Genomic DNA, 18,695 nt, shown 5'->3' on the forward strand with positions numbered 1-18,695 from the left:
GTGTCTCTTGATGTTGTCGTGTCGATCGTGTCTAAATGCGTTCCCAGGTATTCACTGGTGGATGTACCTCTCCAGTGTAAACTAGTAAACTTTTTATTAACCGTTGGGGCCAACCATAGGGAGGGAGGGGGTAATGGGGAGTGGGAAGTTTCCGACTGTGTTCAGGTGGGATTGCTTATATCCCTGGATATTTGTGTCAAACTAGGTGTGGATATCTGGCAGTGTGCGCAGGGTGAAGGGTGGAGGGGACCGATTAACTCAGGTTTCTGTGGTGGTCCTCACTCCATCAGGGGGGATGACCGCTCTGTGGGGATACCGTTCGCGCATGGGCCCGGGGTGATCGGTTTTGTTGCGGTGCTTCTGAGATAGAGGGGGTCGGGTCGACCGGTTGGGCCATGTGTTGTGAGGCCGCGGGTGTCTCCGGTTGGTTCGTTGCTTGTGTAAAAGCATGCATCAATTGTGCCCATTCTAGAGAGATGGGGTGTTTGCGGATTCCCTTCAATTCTTCCTCACGGAGTGTCGCTTCCTCAGCCTTTCCCCATTTAGTCATGGGGCCTATCCAGGCCGCCTCCGAGGGTCCTGTAGGGGACCTCCAGTACATGGATATTCCTCTTTTCGCCAAGAGGATGGCAAGGGACATGAATCTATATTGTGTTTTTTCAGTGTTCCGCCTGCGGAAGATCCCGAACGCACATGCCTCCCATGTGGACATGGTTGTGATACTGGTGACTTCTGTGAGTGTCCGATAAACCCTGCTCCAGAAACCACTAAGCGTGAGGCAGTCCCAGATCATGTGTCTAAAGTCTGCTGCTGGGGTTTGGCAGCGGGGGCACTCAAAATGTGTATCAGGGAAGAATTGACGGAGGCAGTGCGGTGTAAGGTAGGCCCTATGGAGGATATTGAACTGTATGTTCCTGAATCGCGCATTTCTGGAGACTTTTTTTGGGTACTCCAGAGCTGCGCTCATTCTTTGTCATAGACTATCCATCCTATGTCCGTTTCCCACTTCTGACGTAGGGGCTGAAGGGACAGGAGGATCAGCTCGCGTATTGCTCTATACAGCCAAGTGACCAGATGCCGCCCTACTCCCATATGGAGAATCGTGTGAATTACTGGGTGTGTTGGAGTTTCCCCTGTGTTTGGATTCCAGTGCCTCCAGCTGCTATCCAGTATCTGCCTATGTAATAGAAATTGCCCCGGTGGGAGGTCATACTGTTCCATCATCTGGTCATATGTCTTCAACTGTCCCTCTTCAAATAATGATTCCACCTCCGTAACTGCCAGGTCTGTCCATACCTGGAGGGCCCCTGCTGTGTAGTATGCGTCCCTTTTAGGAAAACCCACCAACGGCAACAGGGGCGAGTACGGCGGTCTCGTTTTAGACATCCTATGTATTCTCATCATACAGGTGCGGGCTATGGACATCTGTAGTGGCCTTGTGCGTATAGGTTTACTACCTGGCAGTAGCAGTCTGTGGACTGCCGGCCGTGGCATAGGGCCGTCCCTGGTGATAGTCTCTCCTATGTGTCACCCCGCCGTCCAATACAATAGCCACTGGAGTTGCGCTGCTAAAAAATAAGCTTTGAACGCTGGTGCTCCCAAGCCCCCCTTCGTTGTGGGTAGATAGAGCGTTGACAACGCAACCCGTCGCCGTCCTCCACCCCATATGAGCTCGGGAAGCAGACTATTTAACTCTTTAAAGAATGGTCTTGGTGGGATTATGGGGAGATTTGTGAAATAATACAATAGCCGGGGGACCATTATCATTTTTGCCAACGCCACTCGGCCGTAAGGGGCCAGCGGTAACGTTTTCCAGAAACCCACTGCCGACCTAAGCCCTGCCAACGCCTTACGATGGTTCCCCTCATATAAATCTTCTGGGGTGTGGTACAGCCGTACTCCCAGATACCTAGGGACCTCTGCATTCCATATGAGAGATTGGGCACCAATCTGGGCCTCGAATGGGGCCAAGTGGGGGCTCATCGGGTAAAGCGAGGATTTCTCCCAGTTGATCTTGAGGCCCGAGACCTCCGCAAAGTCTCCTAAAGTGTTCCATACGGCCGTTAGATCTTTAGTGGCATCTCGGACAAAGATTAGTAGGTCGTCCGCATACAAGGACACACAGTGCATGGTATCGGCTAGTGGTATGCCCCAATCGTCTCCCTCCCGTCTTAGGCGTATTGCCAGGGATTCTACCGCGAGGGCGAACAGGAGGGGTGACAGAGGGCATCCCTGCCTAGTTCCCCTTTCCACTTTAAACTCTGGGGAGATATATTTACCCATCCGGATTCGAGATGTGAGGTGCGTGTATAGGAGCTTTGTGTATGCTATGAGACCCGGGCCGACATTGTTTCTCCGGAGGACCTCGAATAGATATGGCCATAATAGGGTGTCGAATGCTTTTTCTAGGTCTAGGATTAGGCATGCCGCGTTGGGAAACCGCTCCCCCGTTGTGTCCTGAATGTGAAACAGTCTGCGTATATTTTGTGACGTGGTGCGGTTTGGGACAAAGCCACATTGGTCTGAGTGTACTAGTGGGATAAGGATTTGAGTATATCTCTCTGCCAGTATTTTACCCAGTATTTTGCAGTCCGCATTGAGTAGCGTGATTGGTCTGTTGGAGGATGGGATTGTAGAGTCTCTATGTGGTTTTAGAAATGTGACTATTATCGATTCCCTTAGGGACCCTGGCAGCTCTCCTCTGTCTAATGCATCATTATACATAATGACTAGTCGTGGGACTAAGTGGGCCAAAAATGTGCTATAATATTTAAGGGGGAAGCCATCCAACCCTGGGGCCTTGTTCCGGGCCAAAGCTCTTATCGCGTGCTTGATGTCCTCAGGCCGGATCTTTTTCTCTAATAATTTGTTGTCCGCTTGTGGGATCTGGGGGAGTGTTAGTGCATCGAAAAATCTGTCAATGGCTTGAGGGTCTCCCTGTCTCGGGCCTGGTAGATACCAGAATAATATGCGTGGAAGACTTGCATTATTGTGGGTTGGGAGGTCTGAAGTCGTCCCGTCTGATCTCTCACTTCTGTGACTGGCTTCACGTCGGGGTCTTGTCTAGCAAGCCAGGCTAGAAGCGTACCTCCCCTGTTGCCCTCCCGATGTACCCTGACAGCCTATGCTCTAAAATTATATTTGCGGAGGTCCCTCAGTGCTTCCGCTTATCTTATTTTGGCTTTGGCTACTTGTGCCGGGGTGGCTTCTCCACGGTCCTCCTTTTTCAACAGGGTCGCTAAGGTGTTTTCTGAGTCTTGTAGTGCTGTCTCTAGTGTGTTGCGTACACCCACTACCTGCTGTATACAGTGACCCCTCGCCACTACCTTGTGTGCATCCCACTCTAGGAGTCGCGAAGACGCTGTACCCGCATTCACTGTGAAGTGTTCCTGTAAATGTTCCCCGTAGTCATGTGTAAAGGTCTGGTCCGTGAGGCATTCCCGTGGCAGTTTCCATGTGGGTACTGGGGGGTTGGGCGGTCTCCACCTGAGGGTTAGCGAGTGGGCGTCGAGGTCTGAGAGCACCCTTCCTAGGTAGTCTGTGTGTTGTACTTTGGGGTATAAGGGTGCCGAGCATAGGAATCTATCTAGGTGCGCCCGTAGATTATGAGGTATGGAATGGAATGAGCACAGTTTGGTGATGGGGTGGCGTGCCCTCCATGCATCTACCAATGCCCAGTGTTTTACCCATATATTGAAAAGTTCCTTTTGCCCGTGGATTGGTGAACGTGCTGGTGGGGGGTGGGAATGGTCCAGACCAGTGTCTAACACACAATTGTAATCTCCACCCAATATCCAGGGGGTGTGTGTATACTGAGCTAGTGTTTTTGTGAGGTGGTTCCAGAACACATCTTGTTCTACATTAGGGGCAGATATACTGCCAATTAGGATCGGTTGCCCATCCAGTAATCCCTCTATTAGCACATACCGTCCCTCCTTGTCTACCACCCTCGCTTGTTCTCTGAAAAGGGTGCCTGGTCTGATCCAAATTAATGTCCCCCTGGCAAACGCTGAGTACCCGGTGGCACAGATGCTGCCTCTCCATTTCCGCTGCAATCGTTCCGCCTCCAGTGTTGTTAGATGGGTCTCTTGTAAAAGGGCTATGTGTGCCTGCTGCCGCTTTAAATATGCATATACCGAGTAGCGTTTACTGGCTGTATGGAGTCCCCTCACATTAAGTGTAATAAATGTAACGTCTGTGTTAGGGATTTTCGTCATATTTGTAGTTACTTGTGTGAGTTACTTTTCGGTTCTGTCCCTCCATACAGGCGATATCTCCTCCACCCGCGGAACCACCCTTCATATAACTAAGAATGTTCCAGTTGTTCACTCTCACATGAGTATCGGGAAGGCGATGGGAAAGGGGGAACTTAAACACAACTTCAGGAAAACAGTTCCAACATAAGGGGCCTATTGCTTGGCACAATAAGTCCAAACTGTACATCTCGTACTGTCTCTAGTCCGTTTCGTGTGGGGGTGTTCTAACGTTGCCACTTGTGGTTAGCGCCCTGGCTGTGTCGCTGAGTTTCTCTTCCTCTGATGTGAAGAGATGTGGGCCATGTTCCCCCTCCGAACTGTCTCTCTTAGATCGGGCACCCGCCGCCGCCTGCAAGGCCCTTCTGTGATCCGCTATTATTTGTTCTAGATCTGGGGAGTTCCTGATGCCGGGGACCGACGGTCGACCCAGTTGTGTGAGGGTGATCCATTTAGTGTGCCGTATTCTTTTGTCGGGGAGTCTATTATGAGGCGTGGGTCTTCGTTCCGGTAGTTCGTCATTGTGTTGTTCCAACCAATTTCTTGCGTCTGCTGGGTCCATGAAAAAGTGTGTAGATCCTCCGTGGATAATCTTAAGACGGGCCGGGAAGAGGAGTGCATACTGCACGTTGTTTTGGCGCAGGGTTTGTTTCACCGTGAGGAATGTGGCCCGTTGACGTTGGGAATAGTCCGGGAACAGCATGACGTGCTGTCCTCAACTTTGAGTGTTCTCGCTTGCCTGCCCGCTCACAGTACCGCATCCCGGTCTTGATAATGCAGCAGTTTCAGCAAGAACGGCCTGGGCGGGGAGCCCGCAGACGGTTTCCGGGCTGGGACCCTGTGCGCCCTCTCTACAGAAAAGAATGGCGATAGGTCTTGGGCTTGGGGGAATGTCTGAATCCACGTTTCTATGTATTGTATGGGGTCCGTCCCCTCCACTCCTTCCGGCAAGTTCAGGATTCGTATCTTGCTCCGGCGAGAGCGTCCCTCCAAATCATCTGTCTAGCGCTCCAGGTAATTCACTTTGGTCTGTAGGTCCTTGATGGCCTCCTAGTGTGTCTGTATCTGCGGCTCCATTTCATGGAACGTTTTTTCCCTTGGTGCACCTTTTCAGCCAATTTTCTGTGATCGTCTCTCAGGAGGTTGAGGTCCGTGGCCAGCTCACCAAATTTGTTTTCCATAGACACCCGGGAGTGTTCAATAGCTGCTAATACTTTGTCCAGTTTCGTTGACGTATCCTCCGCTTGCGGTGGTTCCCCGTTCTGCTGTCTCCCCGACGGTCCTGAGGAGGCTGCTTCCTTGGTGCCTGCGCCGGCGTCGTGGTCAATGTACGTTGTTGTCTCCCCATGTCCACTTCGGTGAGGTAAGGGATCCCTATGGCGCACGCTGTATGTGCTGGCTGCAAAGGACTCGCCCGTGGGGGCGCGGTCCGTCTCCTTTCTCTCCGCTTAGTGCGGCTCCTGATCCCGTGTGATATGTGGGACTCTGCCGATGATCATGTAGCCGGTGGCACCCGCTGGCATCAGTGTCGGGATGTGACCCGGAACCTCAGCATCCCCAGGGGTCCCGCGGTGAGAAGGGAGGCCGAGGAGTCTGCGGGGGCCCTCTCATGCCCGCTGCCTTGGTGCAACCCTTGCGCTCTGCGGCGGGGTCTATTGTTGCTTGTCTATTCCCTCTGAATGGGAGGTGCATGCCCGTCTGTTATCTCTGCCGGTCAGGGCCTTCGGTGGGCTCGCCCTGCGTGGTCAGGCCTCTGGGCTGCTTCGCTACCTCCGGGGTCGGTCAACATGCACCACCACTTTGTCAGGTCTGGTGGATCATGTGACCCTCTCGCTCATCTGCCGTGTCGTTTTTGCGGCCCTGCTGAATATTCCCAGGTCACGTCGCTATACTCGGAGGCGTACTCCAGGGCTATCGATTTCCTGCGAGTGTTGCTTGCTCCCACTCCCTGTTGCCTTAGGTAAGAGTCTCATCCGCACACCCCGGTCTCCGCCCTGTCACTTCTCTGTATGACCCTCTGGTTCCCCCTGGTGAGTGCCCACTGTTGTCCTCCGGTGTCAAGTTGCGAATTGGTACCGCATTGCTGGACCAATGTTCAAAATCCCGAGGGGGGTCGCACTCCCCCCGACTAGGCAGCTCGTATGATTCTCAGACCTCTGTTGTATCTCGGGTGTCTTGCCTCCTGTGGGTATACTGGGCACAGCTCCGCGTGGTCCTGAGCATAGGGGTTGCTGGGGTGTGCTCCACCTCGGGATGAGAGGGGGGTCTGGGGGGGGGTCCTGCGCCCTCCCCGTCCCTCCGTTTCTGTTCCCCGACGAGTGTCACTCTGCGTTTACCCCCGGGAACCTGCCGCCTCAATTCTTAGCGCCGTTTGCCGCAGAGGGGGGATCGGGGTCACCGGTCACACATCCACCTCTCCCCTTCCGCTCACGCAGGCATTTCAATGTCCCAGCAGCTCTCCAGGGGCACTCACCGTAGATGTCGGCCGGTTGGGGGTCGCACTTCCTTCCCCGCTCCCCAGGCCTCACCACCCGCAGCCGATGGGTGCTGCCGTGTTGCGTCTACACCTCCAGCGGAAGGTGGGCCCCGATCTCCGCTGTTGGGTGACCGCACCTCCGGGCCCCACTCGGGGCGCGATGAACTCTCACCCACAGCACGGCTTCTCTCGTCAAGGGCTCAAGACTTGGCACGGGCTACAGTCCAGTTTCGTGTCATCGGCCGATGGGTGCCGCCATTTTTCGCGTCTCCGGCTCCAGGTGCAAGCTGAGTCCCGATGTCTGCTTTTATGCTGTCCCCCTCACCGGTCTCGTTGGGGTACCGCTGGCTCCCATTGGTATCGCGGGCATCCCCGCTGTGGGTGCAGGAGGCTTCTCTGGGCTACCGCTCCGTCACAGAGTATCGACACTGGGCGCCGCCATTTTATGGCTGGGAATATTCGGGCTGGGGCCGTTTTGCAACATTTACGTCCGGTTGATCATATTTGAAGGTTCCGCCGAAGCCCAGCAGGTAACCGCATTCGCCAAGTCTCTTCCCGCTAGTGATTAGTCAGTTTAAGGCAGGGTTTCATCGCTGTTACATGGGCAGCTGAACGGAGCACTAAGGAGGTGCGTCCGCCATCTTGGCTGGCTTGGCCATGCCCCTGGAAAGAAGTCCATGAATATGCTAATTTGCAGCAGAAACCACCCAACGAAGCATTGTGAATTGAGATTTGGAGAATAACTGGTTATATTGAATGTTTGGTTGTAAACTGGTTTTCGTTTATGCTACTTTCATTGTGGAATTCGATGCACTTGGAAATTTCCATGCACCCTTTTACTACTACAATATTTATACCTGTTCTTAAACTACTTATTTTAATGTCCTTGTGCTCTCCATTCCATCCAGTTCTAATCATATATCGTCAAAGCTATTTTGAGATGTCTCCTAAACCTGTATTTGTATGATTCTACTTCCTTGATTTGAGTCGATAAATGTTAGCTCACAGTGTTCAACAATATGCAAAAATTGTAAATATAAACTTCTCCAAATTCATGACAACGTAGAAAAATACGCTTGCAGAACAGATGAATTGTGGTCCATACATACTGAGCTACATACCCATCTAACTGTGAGGGTTAAGAATGGGGAGATTATCTCTGAAATGTGGGAGCTTCAGTGGGGCTTGTTAAAAATGGGTGATAAAACATATTAGGGTTTTACAAAAGGTGAGTTACATTGGCACAGTGTTTGTGGAGGTGAAGTGATATAGTACAAAAGCATATTAGAAACACAAAAGGAGCTTGTTTTAGGGGAATCTGAGCTGAATGCACAGTAGGCAAACAGTCAACTCAATGTTTTGGCCATTCATAATTGACACAATTCAAGCATGTTATTTGTGATGGTGTTAAAGTTTCGACCCGTTTGAGGATAATTTTAGAACCGAGCCTTCATCAGGAGAAAAGAGGATATGGGATACACTCTCAATTAGGTGTAATGAGGTGACACCTGAGTGTACTGTATCAGGCAGCAAATGATTTAAATCACCTTTTGGAACACCCTAATGATGTAATAATTGACATGTGCTGTGTTTTGCTTGAAGAAACAAACCCTCCTATAGCTGGAAAAACATGGAGCATAATTATGTCTTAGCTAAGTGCGAAGTGGACCATTTTTTAACATCTCGATGAGTAATACCTTGTTCAAAAATGTTTCCAGAAGACACAGTAGATGATTTATATATACCTAAACCTCAGATTCTGAGGATTATCGGGTTTACCTTATGTCATAATAACTGGCAGAAGAAATCAGCATGAAGTTGATATGGATTGTTTAGATATTGCCTAATGTTTTGCATGAATGGCAAGAAATATCAGATAGTCTACTGGGAGCTAAATATCACTTAGATACCACACGTCTCACAAAACTAAAACTTACCTGCAAAGATTTCTGCTGAAGATTACACAAACATATTGGCATTTGTGCGAACCAGTGCATGTACATCTACAATCTGATATGTTTGCAGTGTACTTTCCATGTGGTTAAGGTATGTAAAAGCAAAAAACTACTATAAAATGTGTTTAAAAATATTTTTGATGGAGGTGATTTGGATTTGAGTTGCATGATGTGTGTTCTTGGGTAATTGTTTTTTCATGACTATCTTTTCCACCAATTGTACTTTGCAGTTACGATTGAGCAGTTTGACAATAGAATCCCAGAGTCTAAGTTAGAGTATCTCTGGAAAAATGCCTGAGTGTAAGAGGGGTATGTGATTGTATTGGCACTGGAAGAGTACAAGAGGCTTGCAGTGATACAGTACCCCGCTCAAATGAAAAGAAAGGGGGGTAAGAAGAACAAGGAGTATCGAGCTGCAGTCGCAAAAACTGCGATTCCTTTCATCATAGAATCATAGGTGAATTTGACATAATGCATGAAACTCATGCCTGTGGCCTGAATTGGTGGTTATATGTTCAATCATTGGCTACTTTATTGTTTATAGCATTCGGTAGGAATTATCAAACAATTAAGTTGATTTGGTAACAGCAGGATAGCACAACTTAGAAATCTAGGGATACCTTAAAACCACAAGAGCAGTAGAATCATAGAAAGTGAGGAGCAAAATGAATATGCTTTGTCTCAGATGATTTAATTCACATCACATTAAATTGAAGACCACATTATGAACACAACCCCTCTGCTGGAATGAAAAAGAATTTGAAGACATTTTGTTTCATGAAACAATTAATAACATCTAATTTTGGACTTCTAAGCTTAGGTTTGACTTGTGGTTAGCTTTGGTAACAGCATAAGGGCTTGGATAAGGGATAAAAACATTGCTAGTTAAATTATGCGATTCTTCAACTAGGGCATTTTCAACATAATTATAGATTTACTGCAGTTACCATGTAATCCACTATCTGGAGTATAAATTGCAGATATTCAACATGCAATGATTCCAGCTCAAATGGATCAAAAGTTATCAGAAACGCACAACCCATAGTGATGTAATGGCAGGCTCATTACCAAGTTTGACAAGTCACATTTTAGATACTGTTTTGTTTAGTCAGGTGTGATACTGATATTGGTAATGCTATTACTGTGTGTAAAAATACCAAACTATGGAAATAATATGACCACTTAATGTGCCATATTTATAGACATTTCTCTCATCTTTCTGTATAATGTAGTCAGCCAAGTCAATGCAGTTAGAGGGACCCCCAGACCAAAGGGACAGGGCTCCGAAATAGTCTGTCAGGTCAAAATATAATTCCCTTTGGGATCACTTGTTCATTAGCAGGTTACATACATATACACTGTCACAGTCGTCATACACCCCCCATAATCCTGATTAAAGCAGATGTCAAACACATCAGTAAAAAAGATCGTATTACAAATGTAATCAAAAAGTCTCCTTGTCAATAATCAATGCAGACTTATTGAAAACCAACAAAGCATAATTAAATGAAACATATTAAAAATACATCACAGTAATTAGATGGAATAGGGGAGAGATAAAAAAGCAAACAAGACAATCACATATGTCATTGATTTAGGTCAGCTTGACAGAATCAGTAAAGTTAGGTGATAACAATTAATTTTTTCTCAGTTGTGTTCCTTGGGGTTTTTGGTTATGCTTTGTTCTCATTACTCTCACTCTTTCATGTTAAGATGCTAAACGTCAGTCTCTTAATCAATCACCATTATTGTTCATGTGGTATAACATTGGTTCATGATCCCTCAAATTGTACATCTAATTTGGCAGTCATTCAAAACTCTATGATATATATTTTGAAGTTGGAATTTGTGTGGTTCAGTAAAGGATGCAGATTTTTTATTTTATTTAATCTTGTTACTGATTGTGTGGGCCACTGTCTTTTATCAATATAACCACCATCATACTCGACATATTCAGTCTTGCCTACCCCCTTTGTTTGGTGTTTCTTAATCACTCTAAAAGTGTGACATGTATTTACTGAATTGATCACTGATATGCCCATTTGTTTTGATGTTGTGATGTAATGTTGTTTGATTGGTTTTTGATTCTTTAAATGGCGCATCCAACATGGTGGGCATTTACAATGCCACAATGCATGTTTGGATGTCAAGACTTGTCGAGGTGGGTAGTGTGGTATTTTATGATGACAGTTTTTTTCCTTTTGATTGGGAGTCACTTTGTGAAAACGTAGGTACAAGTGGGATATTACATGAGATGGATGCTGTATTACTTTGCTAAAGTTCCAGAGATCTGGTGATGACCATTGTGAGACGTTTACTTACAGTAGTTAACTGACAAGAACATTGTGATGGGTATTTTTCTATTGGTTTTCCCAGCTTGTGCCCAGAGGTGTGTCACTAATCCGGTACATAAGATCATATCTACATTCGTTTTTTGTCTTGATTAAGTTAAAAAGGTGACCTCCAATCAACTAAGATTATACTTCGTAGGTTTCTTATATGGGTATTGCATCAATTGGATGGTGTAATACTTTGTTGAAGTTCCAGAGATCTGGTGATGACCATGTTGTTTGTTTGACTACAAAATAGTGGTGGTGTGATTATTTATTGATTTTCCTTGCTTGTGCCTGATTTGTATCATTAATCAGGTATAGTGTATCATCTCCCCATATGTTTGTTGTTTACTTTGACTAAGTTAAAATGGTGATCTTGAATCGCTTCTAGTCATACTTGATTGCTTCAATCGTGACAAAAATGGATTTTATACTTGTGCGGATTTATAAATGTGATGTCTAATATGATGGCTATTTTTTTAATATCCAAATATGTGTTTGCATTCAATTACACATGGGAGTAATACAGATGTTCAAGTGAGCATGGGATTTTGAGATCACATCATCTAGTCCCTTTGGTATGAGGAGGAACACACAGTTTTGGGACTTCGGTAATCCATACTAATATTATAAAGAGAGAGCCCAAACCTTTGATGCGGGTAATCTCAGTAACCACAGCACCAACCACAACACCCAATACAGCGTTGGAAAGGGCAGTTGGAGCAGGAGGACATAGGCTATGCAGACGTATAAAAAATTTATTAACAAAATTGCAAAAAATCCATACTATACTATATACTATCCATACTAATATTATAAAGAGAGAGCCCAAACCTTTGAGGTGGGTAATCTCAGTAACCACGGCACCAATCACAACACCCAATACAGCGTTGGAAAGGGCAGTTGCAGCAGAAGGACCTAGGCTATGCAGACGAATAACAAAATGTATAAAAAAAATCAAAAAATCCATACTATACTATCCATACTAATATTATAAAGAGAGAGCCCAAACCTTTGAGGCGGATAATCTCAGTAACCACAGCACCAATCACAACACCCAATACAGCTTTGGAAAGGGCAGTTGCAGCAGAAGGACATAGGCTATGCAGACGGCCACCATATATATATATATTTTTTTTGCAGAGTTTTATATAGCGCGAACTTGACCCGAACTGAATCAGGTATCAGAGCGCTTTACATAGCACCAGTTATGTTACATGAGGACACACATTCATTTTTGTTAGGCACGGGGAGATTAAGTGATTTGCCCAGAATCACAGGATATTTGGCATCGTTACCAAGACTCGAACTCAGATCCCCAGGTCCGAGGTCGAGCGCCTTAGCCGTTAGGCCAACTCCTCTATACATTTAAAAGGTAAAAGAACCGTGACAGTAAAGTAGTCCCTTGTGGGTGTGTCTGTGTTGTGCTGTGGGCGTGGGCTGGGGGCGTGTGGTACGGCCATCACATCGTAGTCTGTGGGCGTGTGCTAGGGGGCGTGACAAACGCTGGGGGCATGACAAACGCTGGGGGCGTGTGTCCGCCCTTCATGCCATGTGAGTCGTACATACAAGCGCCAATTACGTTGATGCGCAGCATCAAGGGGCACGCTGGGGGCGTGACACGCTGGGGGTGTGACACGCTGGGGGTGTGAGAAACGCTGGGGGTGTGTGTCCGGCCTTCATGCCATGTGAAAGCAATTGCGCCGCATCCAGCGGCACGCTGGGGGCGTGAGAAACGATGGGGGCGTGTGCTACGTTCCGCCCTTCATGCCATGTGGGTCGTACATTAATCAGAATATCGTCTGCTGTGGCCGTGTGCTGGGGGTGTGACAAACGCGTTCACTTGGAGGCCTGGTAAGTAACGATACTGCAGCCTCTCCTGCGCGCTGTTAATGAACTCTCTCATTCAACAAAATTACACTACTACCATCAACCAGGGCTCTAGCCGGGCTAAGGCGGCGGATCAGTACACTAATTACATGCGCCTGATAACATCAACTAGCCCTCAAGCGGGGGAACACGCGCCTGCTAACATCAAACATGCCTGCATCTGGGCCTCCAGCGGGGGAACACGCAAATTAGCGTGTCTGCGGGGACAATAACTGCAGCCTCTCCTACTCGCTGTCACTCAACTCTCTCATTAAATGGATTTACCCGCGGCTGATAACTCTCTCATTCAACGACATTACACGCGCCTGCTAACATCAACCAGGGCTGTAGCCGGGCTCAGGCGGCGGATCACTACACCAATTACACGCGCCGGCTAACATCAACCAGGGCTGCAGCTGGGCCTTCTCCGTCCCTATTCTAATGAAACAAAAAATGTTGTCTACCGCGAGATTTTAAAATAAATTGCCCTTGCCAAATACACACACTACACACATTCTATTTCAAACCCGGACAACGTCGGGACGGGCTGCTAGTCCATACTAATATTATAAAGAGAGAGCCCAAACCTTTGAGGCGGGTAATCTCAGTAACCACAGCACCAATCACAACACCCAATACAGCATTGGAAAGGGCAGTTGCAGCAGAAGGACATAGGCTATGCAGACGGATAAAAAAAATGTATTAAAAAAATTGCAAAAAATCCATACTATACATATCCATACTAATATTATAAAGAGAGAGCCCAAACCTTTGAGGCGGGTAATCTCAGTAAACACAGCACCAATCACAACACCCAATACAGCGTTGGAAAGGGCAGTTGCAGCAGAAGGACATAGGCTATGCAGACGGATAAAAAATGTATACAAAAAATTGCAAAAAATCCATACTATCCATACTAATATTATAAAGAGAGAGCCCAAACCTTTGAGGTGGGTAATCTCAGTAACCACAGCACCAATCACAACACCCAATACAGCATTGGAAAGGGCAGTTGCAGCAGAAGGACATAGGCTATGCAGACGGATAAAAAAATGTATTAAAAAAATTGCAAAAAATTCATACTATTTTATATACTATCCATACTAATATTATAAAGAGAGAGCCCAAACCTTTGAGGCGGGTAATCTCAGTAACCACAGCACCAATCACAACGCCCAATACAGCGTTGGAAAGGGCAGTTGCAGCAGAAGGACCTAGGCTATGCAGACTGATAAAAAAAGTATAAAAAATTGCAAAAAATCCATACTATCCATCCATACTAATATTATAACGAGAGAGCCCAAACCTTTGAGGCGGATAATCTCAGTAACCACAGCACCAATCACAACACCCAATACAGCGTTGGAAAGGGAAGTTGCAGCCCAAGGACATAGGCTATGCAGACGGCCACCATACATATATATTTTTTTGCAGAGTTTTATATAGCGCAAACTTGACCCGAACTGAATCGGGTATCAGAGCGCTTTACATAGCACCAGTTACGTTACATGAGGACACACATTCATTTTTGTTAGGCACAGGGAGATTAAGTGATTTTCCCAGAATCACAGGATGTTTGGCGTCGTTACCAAGATTCGAACCCAGATCCCCAGGTCTAAGGTCGAGCGCCTTAGCCGTTAGGCCAACTCATCTATACATTTAAAAGGCAAAAGAACTGTGCCAGCAAAGTAGTCCGTTGTGGGCGTGTCTGCGATGTGCTGGGGGCGTGTGGTACGGCCATCACATTGTAGGCTGTGAGCCTGTGCTGGGGGCGTGACAAACGCTGGGGGCGTGTGTCCGCCCTTCATGCCATGTGAGTCGTACATACAAGCGCCAATTACGTTGCTGCGCAGCATCAAGGGGCACGCTGGGGGCGTGACACGCTGGGGGTGTGACACGCTGGGGGCGTGAGAAACGCTGGGGGCGTGTGTCCGGCCTTCATGCCATGTGAACGCAATTGCGCCGTATCCAGGGGCACACTGGGGGCGTGAGAAACGATGGGGGCATGTGCTATGTTCCGCCCTTCAAGCCATGTGGGTCGTACATTAATCAGAAGATCGTCTGCTGTGGCCGTGTGCTGGGGGTGTGACAAACGTGTTCACCTGGAGGCCTGGTAAATAACGATACTGCAGCCTCTCCTATGCGCTGTTACTGAACTCTCTCATTCAACGAAATTACACGCACCTACTACCATCAACCAGGGCTCAAGCCGGCCTCAGGCGGCGGATCAGTACACTAATTACATGCGCCTGGTAACATCAACCAGGGCTGCAGCTGGGCCTCAAGCGGGGGAACACGTGCCTGCTAACATCAAACAGGCCTGCATCTGGTTCTCCAGCGGGGGAACACGCAAATGAGCGTGTCTGCGGGGACAATAACTGCAGCCTCTCCTACTCGCTGTCACTCAACTCTCTCATTAAATGGATTTACCCGCGGCTGATAACTCTCTCATTCAACGACATTACACGCGCCTGCTAACATCAACCAGGGCTGTAGCCGGGCTCAGGCGGCGGATCACTACACCAATTACACGCGCCGGCTAACATCAACCAGGGCTGCAGCTGGGCCTTCTCCGTCCCTATTCTAATGAAAAAAAAATGTTGTCTACCGCGAGATTTTAAAATAAATTGCCCTTGCCAAATACACACATTACACACATTCTATTTCATACCCGGACAACGTCGGGACGGGCTGCTAGTCCATCCTAATATTATAAAGAGAGAGCCCAAACCTTTGAGGCGGGTAATCCCAGTAACCACAGCACCAATCACAACACCCAATACAGCATTGGAAAGGGCAGTTGCAGCAGAAGGACATAGGCTATGCAGACGGATAAAAAAAATGTATTAAAAAATTGCAAAAAATCCATACTATACATATCCATACTAATATTATAAAGAAAGAGCCCAAACCTTTGAGGCGGGTAATCTCAGTAACCACAGCACCAATCACAACACCAATACAGCGTTGGAAAGGGCAGTTGCAGCAGAAGGACATAGGCTATGCAGACGGATAAAAAATGTATACAAAAAATTGCAAAAAATCCATACTATCCATACTAATATTATAAAGAGAGAGCCCAAACCTTTGAGGTGGGTAATCTCAGTAACCACAGCACCAATCACAACACCCAATACAGCGTTGGAAAGGGCAGTTGCAGCAGAAGGACATAGGCTATGCAGACGGATAAATAAATGTATTAAAAAATTGCAAGAAATCCATACTATACTATGTACTATCCATACTAATATTATAAAGAGAGAGCCCAAACCTTTGAGGCGGGTAATCTCAGTAACCACAGCACCAATCACAACACCCAATACAGCGTTGGAAAGGGCAGTTGCAGCAGAAGGACCTAGGCTATGCAGACTGATAAAAAAAGTATATAAAAAATTGCAAAAAATCCATACTATCCATCCATACTAATATTATAACGAGAGAGCCCAAACCTTTGAGGCGGATATTCTCAGTACCACAGCACCAATCACAACACCCAATACAGCATTGGAAAGGGAAGTTGCAGCACAAGGACATAGGCTATGCAGACGGCCACCAAACATATATATTTTTTTGCAGAGTTTTATATAGCGCAAACTTGACCCGAACTGAATCGGGTATCAGAGCGCTTTACATAGCACCAGTTACGTTACATGAGGACACACATTCATTTTTGTTAGGCACAGGGAGATTAAGTGATGTTCCCAGTATCACAGGATGTTTGGCGTCGTTACCAAGACTCGAACCCAGATCCCCAGGTCCGAGGTCAAGCGCCTTAGCCGTTAGGACAACTGATCTATACATTTAAAAGGCAAAAGAACCGTGCCAGCAAAGTAGTCCGTTGTGGGCGTGTCTGCGATGTGCTGGGGGCGTGTGTTACGGCCATCACATCGTAGGCTGTGAGCCTGTGCTGGGGGCGTGACATACGCCGGGGGCGTGTTTCCGCCCTTCATGCCATGTGAGTCGTACATACAAGCGCCAATTACGTTGCTGCGCAGCATCAAGGGGCACGCTGGGGGCGTGACACGCTGGGGGTGTGACACGCTGGGGGCGTGAGAAACGCTGGGGGCGTGTGTCCAGCCTTCATGCCATGTGAACGCAATTGCGCCGGATCCAGGGGCACGCTGGGGGCGTGAGAAACGATGGGGGCATGTGCTATGTTCCGCCCTTCATGCCATGTGGGTCGTATATTAATCAGAAGATCGTCTGCTGTGGCCGTGTGCTGGGGGTGTGACAAACGTGTTCACCTGGAGGCCTGGTAAATAACGATACTGCAGCCTCTCCTGTGCGCTGTTACTGAACTCTCTCATTCAATGAATTTACACGCGCCTACTACCATCAACCAGGGCTCAAGCCGGGCTAAGGCGGCGGATCAGTACACTAATTACATGCACCCGGTAACATCAACCAGGGCTGCAGCTGGGCCTCAAGCGGGGGAACACGCGCCTGCTAACATCAAACAGGCCTGCATCTGGTTCTCCAGCGGGGGAACACGCAAATGAGCGTGTCTGCGGGGACAATTAATGCAGCCTCTCCTACTCGCTGTCACTCAACTCTCTCATTAAACGGATTTACCCGCGGCTGATAACTCTCTCATTCAACAACATTACACCCGCCTGCTAACATCAACCAGGGCTGTAGCCGGGATCAGGCGGCGGATCACTACACCAATTACACACGCCTGCTAACATCAACCAGGGCTGCAGCTGGGCCTTCTCCGTCCCTATTCTAATGAAAAAATAAATTTTGTCTACTGCGAGATTTTAAAATATATTGCCCTTGCCAAATACACACATTACACACATTCTATTTCATACCCGGACAACGTCGGGACGGGCTGCTAGTAATATTATAAAGAGAGAGCCCAAACATTTGAGGCGGGTAATCTCAGTAACCATAGCACCAATCACAACACCCAATACAGCGTTGGAAAGGGCAGTTGCAGCAGAAGGACATAGGCTATACAGACGGATAAAAAAAATTATTTAAAAAATTGCAAAAAATCCATACTATCCATATCCATATCCATACTAATATCATAAAGAGAGAGCCCAAACCTTTGAGGCGGGTAATCTCAGTAACCACAGCACCAATCACAACACCCAATACAGCGTTGGAAAGGGCAGTTGCAGCAGAAGGAGATAGGCTATGCAGACGGATAACAAAATGTATAAAACAAATCAAAAAATCCATACTATACTATCCATACTGATATTATAAAGAGAGAGCCCAAACCTTTGAGGAAGGTAATCTCAGTAACCACAGTACCAATCACAACACCCAATACAGCGTTGGAAAGGGCAGTTGCAGCAGAAGGAGATAGGCTATACAGATGGATAACAAAACGTATAAAAAAATTAAAAAATCCATACTATACTATCCATACTAATATTATAAAGAGAGAGCCCAAACCTTTGAGGCGGGTAATCTCAGTAACCACAGCACCAATCTCAACACCCAATACAGCGTTGGAAAGGGCAGTTGCAGCAGAAGGACATAGGCTATGCAGACGGATAAAAAAATCTATTAAAAAAATTGCAAAAAATCCATACTATACTATCCATACTAATATTATAAAGAGAGAGCCCAAACCTACGAGGCGGGTAATCTCAGTAACCACAGCACCAATCACAGCACCCAATACAGCGTTGGAAAGGGCATTTGCAGCAGAAGGACATAGGCTATGCAGACGGCCACCATATATTTTTTTTTGTAGAGTTTTATTAAGCGCGAACTTGACCCGAACTGAATCAGGTATCAGAGCGCTTTACATAGCACCAGTTACGTTACATGAGGACACACGTTCATTTTT

At 47.2% G+C, this 18,695-nt stretch overlaps 1 protein-coding gene across 1 annotated transcript in view; it reads right to left on the minus strand.

Annotated features, from left to right (window-relative positions):
• FSTL4 (follistatin like 4) overlaps nucleotides 1–18,695 on the minus strand; it is a 1,347,217-nt gene that overhangs the window by 184,662 nt on the left and 1,143,860 nt on the right. The window lies entirely within an intron of this gene.

The sequence above is a fragment of the Lissotriton helveticus genome, chromosome 7, assembly GCF_964261635.1.
Source record: "Lissotriton helveticus chromosome 7, aLisHel1.1, whole genome shotgun sequence".
Classification (NCBI taxonomy): domain Eukaryota; kingdom Metazoa; phylum Chordata; class Amphibia; order Caudata; family Salamandridae; genus Lissotriton; species Lissotriton helveticus.